Genomic DNA, 5,117 nt, shown 5'->3' on the forward strand with positions numbered 1-5,117 from the left:
CGGGACTGCGCGCTGTGCTCTTTGCAGCGCCCCCGTGGCCCTCCCCTCACGGCCATGCTAGGCGGCCCCGCCATCCGCGAGGGCGACACTCGCGGGCTTCCCAGGCTCGCTCCGCCGAGGTACAGCCGAGCCACCGCCGACAACCCGGCACGAAGTCGCAGAAGGCTCGGGCCTGGGCTCGCGCCGCGAACGCGCATGCTCCGCCGCGGGCCTCCGCGGGCGCCACTGTGCCCTGATAGAGCCATCGCGAGGCCGGTTGAGCGGAGCTCCAGTGGCGCAATCGGTTAGCGCGCGGTACTTATATGGCAGTACAAGCAGAGCAATGCCGAGGTTGTGAGTTCGAGCCTCACCTGGAGCACGACCCTTTTGGATGTCTACCACCTCTTTTGTGTATCTCCTTGCCTGAAGGAAGGAGTCAGTCTCGCTTTAGTCTTCTCAGTTCTCGTCTCTCACTGCCTGCCTCACGTCCCCGTTGGCAGCACGCAGGAAGCGGCTCGCAATGGACTCTCTGGCCTCTTTTCCGAACTGCTTGTTGCCACCGCGAGGCATCCGGCCCCTCCAAGCCGAACATCCACCCACTGCGCCCGCCTAAGTGCTCTGCTTAGGCGAGTCCTGTAACGGTACCCCGTCCCAGACTACAGGACGACGGATGGAGGTGGCGAGTCACTGCACTGTGGCGGGGTCCCTAGCTGGCCGTGGGGATCGAATATTCTGGTCACTTCACTCCACACCGCGAGCCCGAGCTCCCTGTGCCGAGATGAGGCCCCGGGCGGGGCCCAAGCACCGCCGACCACTCCCAGGCGTTGGAGCCCGAGGCCCAGCGCGGGGCGCCAGGGGAGCCGTGGGGGAGATCCGGGACGGCTGTTTTCCGCCCTTGTGACTCGTGATGAGTTCTCCCCCCTCGCTTCTGTCTGCAGAGACCGCTAGACTGCGGGCCCTTCTCAACCCAAGCACCCTGCCGTCCCTGAGCGGATCTGCAGTTTGGGGAATGTGCTCGGAGCGTTCCCCTCTCCATCCTGTGCCCCTTCTCATAGAAGCACGCGACAAATCCTGGTTCAAAAGTCCTCCCGGGGGTGGGAGATCAAGCCAAGTGGTGGGCAGATGTGCCCTGCCCCACAACCCAGGGGGGTGGGCGAAGCGGGTACAGGCTGAGTTAAGGGGTGAGAAGCCTCCTGGACGTGTTCTTTCAAAGGGGATATTTTCAGCTGTTTTCATGGACTGGATCGTTGCTACATTGTGGGTGGAAACACTACCCCGCGAGGGGTGAAAAGCAAGACGGAGAACGTTCAGAGAAGTGGATGGAGGGCGGAGCTCTGGTCTGTCTCCTCCGCTAGCGCAGGCTTCGGTTGCTGTCACCCACCCAGCCCCAGATGCAGAACCGGAGCCCTGCACCAACTGGCCTGCGGGAAGGGCCGCCCACTTGCCCTCTTCCCGGCGCCGGGTTCCTCGCCAACCCCAGGGAGCTCGCCTCGGGCTCACAGACACCCTCCGCGGCATGGCGTGGGTCCCCTGTAGCAATAAATGCAGCCCAGGCTCGAAAACAAATGCAATCTCTATCCATTAAAAAAGAATAATAATTTCAAAAAAAATTAGGTGCGGTGGCTCTCGCCTGTAATCCCAGCTCTTTGGGAGGCCGAGGTGGGCGGATTTTTGTCACCCAGGAGTTTAAGACCAGCCTGGCCAAGAGGGCGAAACCCAGTCTCTACTAAAAACAGGAGGTATGTGGTGGCACATACCTGTAATCCCAGCTACTCAGGAGGCTGAGGTGGGAGCATCTCTTGAACTCGGGAGGCGGAGGTCGTAGTGAGCTGAGATGGCAGCATGGCACCCCAGTCTGGGCCAGACCTGTCTCAATAAACAAACAAAAATTGCGGCCGAGGAGGGTGGCTCACCCTTGTAACCTCAGCACTTTGGGAGGCCAAGGCGGGGTGGGGGGTGGGGCGGATCAAGAGGTCAGGAGTTCGAGAACAGCCTGGCCAACATAGTGAAACCCCGTCTCTACCAAAAATACAAAAAACGTAGGCGAGCATGATGGTGTAATCCCAGCGGCTTGGGAAGCTGAGGCAGGAGAATCGCTTGAACCTCGGAGGCGAAGGTTGTAGTGAGCTGAGATGGCACCACTGCACTCTAGCCTGGGCGGCAAAACGAGACTGTCCAAAATAAAACAAACAAACAACAACAACAAAAAAAAACTGTCTTAAAAAAACACAACAAACTTTAATGGGATATAATTCCTATACCATACAACTCACCCGTTTTAGAATGTACAGTTCAATGGATTTTAGTATATTCACAGTTAAGTATAATCATCACCACAGTCAATTTGGAAACATTTTCATCACCTCGAGACTAGTTCTCACCCTCCCATCTTCCCATCCTGCTTCCCCACCAGCCCCAAGCCACCACAAATCCACTTTTTGTCTCTATAGATTTCCCTAGTCTGGACTTTCCTACGAATGGAATCATACAGCATGTGGTCTTTTGTAATTGGCTTTTTCATTTACAATGTTTTGAAGATTCATCCATATTGTACCATATATCACTGCTTCATTTCTTTTTATAATTGAATAACAGTCAATTGTATGGATTCCTTCCATTTTTTGAATAATGGAGAAAGGGTTGGCATTTTCAAAAGGAAATTTGCCAAAAACTGCTTTGTAAGAGGAGATTAATTTTAAAACGTGCAAAGCAGAAAAGTGATCAGACTTGGTAAATGCAGGTTTCTTTTTTTTCCTTTTTTTTGAGACAGAGTCTAGCTCTGTAGCCTAGGCTGGAGTGCAGTGGCATGATCTTGGCTCACTGCAGCCTCCATCTGCCGGGTTCAAGTGATTCTCCTGCCTCAGCCTCCTGAGTAGCTGGGAGTGCAGGTGTGTGCCACCATGCCCAGCTAATGCCCAGGTAATTTTTTGTATTTTTAGTAGAGACAGGGTTTCACCCCGTCTGTTAGCCAGAATGATCTCAATCTCCTGACCTCATGATCTGCCTGCTTCGGCCCGCCAAAGTGCTGAAATTACAGGCGTGAGCCACCGTGCCTGGCCTTCACAGGTAACTCACTGACCACCAGGAGTTTGTTAGGTACTTCTCGGAGCTCCGCTCAAAGCAAGATCCCAAATAGACAACAATAAATGAACGAGAGATCATTCTGCCAACCTCCTATCCACAGAGAAATCCCTTCCACAAACCCCTAGCTCCTATTTGAAAACTGCTAACATCCGAATTTCAGTTCCGTTCAAGGCGACTGATTCCATTTTCCGAGAATTCATGGTTAGAACATTCTTCAATATTGTTTCTATCCCTGCTACTTACTGCTGAAATGGCAGTGGCTTTGGGAGCCATTTTTCTGGCAAGATGGTAGGGTAGGAAGGAAGCTAAACTAGTTGTTCTTTCCTTATTTAATTTAGAAATCTTCAGCTAAGAAATTATTGATTAGGCCATAAACAAACAAATATACCGTGAGCCTATTTGTGGTCCAATGCCTTAAAGTGATGTTGATATAATTTTTTAAGGTTGTGGCGGGTGATAAAAATCAAGTCAGGCAGGACATGGTGGCACATGTGTAATTCCAACACTTTGGGAGGTTGCGGCAGAAGGATTGCTTGAGCCCAGGTGTTCCAGACCAGCCTGGGCAACATGGTGAAACCCCGTCTCTACAAAAAATACAAAAATTAACCCAGCATGGTGCACACCTGTAGTTTCAGCTACCCAGGAGGCTGAGGTGGGAGGATCGCCTGAGCCCAAGAGGTTGAGGCTGCAGTGAGCTGAGATTGTACCACTGTACTCCAGCCTGAGTGACCCTGTCTCAATTAAAAAAAAAAAAAATCAACTCAGAATAGGAGAGAATGCTTTAAAAACCACGAAGTATTATGACATTTTTATTAGCATCAAACCACTGGCTTAGGCCTGACAACACTGTGTAGTGGTTTCAAGGAGGAAGTGGGTAAGTACGAGGTGACCAAATTGGGAAGGAAGGTTGAAATGACAGCTGAACAGCCCCAGGCCCCAGCAGGAGAGAAACCTGATGGAACCCAGGTTGACCTTAGCTTTGTAGAACGCTTGAAAGAAGACAGGCTCATCAGAGCGGGGGCTGACATAGCCTGAAAGGAGTGCAGATTCAAATTTGGAGGAAGCGTGGAGCTAGTCCAGAGACAAATGCTTTTGACAAATGACAAGATGCGATTTTCACAGAGATAATTGTAAGTCTACGTTCAGTTCAAAGTGCCATGTGTGGGGATGCCTGGCCTGACAGCTGTTTGCATGTGAAAGATCTGGGGATTTCAGATGTGTGCAACCTCAGTCGTGCCTGCAGTGTGACCCAACTGCTAAGAATGTCAACCGATTATTAATGCATGACTATATAACGCATTACATGGTGTGGTATCAGGGATCACGAAACAGCCATCTGTGGAACAAATCTAGCCTGCAGACAGATTTTATTTGGCCTTCCAGCACTGATTTGCAAAGTATTGACATTAAAAATATAATTGCCTACGTATTGGGAGATTTCACAGAAATGTGGAGATTTTCAGTTTCTAATGAAAAGTCAGGGCTGGGCATGGTGGCTCATGCCTGTAATTCCAGCACTTTGAGAGACCGAGGTGGGCGGATCACCTGAGGTCGGGAGTTCAAGACCAGCCTGGCCAACATGACGAAACCCCATCTCGATTAAAAATGCAAAAATTAGCAGAGCATGGTGGTGCATGCCTGTAGTCCCAGCTACTTGGGGGGCTGAGGCAGGAGAATTGCTTGAATCCTGGAGGTGGAGGTTGCAGTGAGCCGAGCTCACGCCACTGTACTCTGACCTAAGAGACAATGAGAACTTGTCTCAAAAAAAAAAAAAAAAAAAAAAAAAAGGTCGGAAGCCCGGCCATCTGGGACCTTTATTCCTACCTGCAAGACTAGCTGCCCATCTTGGATGTGTATGTGGCTTTCGGTTTGCCGCAGTCCTTGTCACTCTCCATTAGTCTCCAACACAGCACCAGCTGCCTCGACACTGGCTTGCTTTGCTGTTCTCTTTATTCCAGACTCATTTCAGTCATTCGTGCCCTACAGATATTGAGTGTCTGGCCTCCATATGGGTAAAGGGAAGGAATCCCGTTGAACTCTCAGTAGGTCAGAAC

At 51.1% G+C, this 5,117-nt stretch overlaps 1 non-coding gene across 1 annotated transcript; it reads left to right on the forward strand.

Moving 5' to 3' along the window:
• The first annotated feature begins 265 nt into the window (after positions 1 to 265).
• TRNAI-UAU (transfer RNA isoleucine (anticodon UAU)) lies at positions 266 to 358 on the forward strand. Its single transcript is given in 2 exon segments — positions 266 to 303; positions 323 to 358. It is a non-coding gene; the product is annotated as a tRNA-Ile (tRNA).
• Positions 359 to 5,117: the final 4,759 nt, after the last annotated feature.

The sequence above is a fragment of the Saimiri boliviensis genome, chromosome 1 (assembly GCF_048565385.1).
Source record: "Saimiri boliviensis isolate mSaiBol1 chromosome 1, mSaiBol1.pri, whole genome shotgun sequence".
NCBI classification, from domain to species: domain Eukaryota; kingdom Metazoa; phylum Chordata; class Mammalia; order Primates; family Cebidae; genus Saimiri; species Saimiri boliviensis.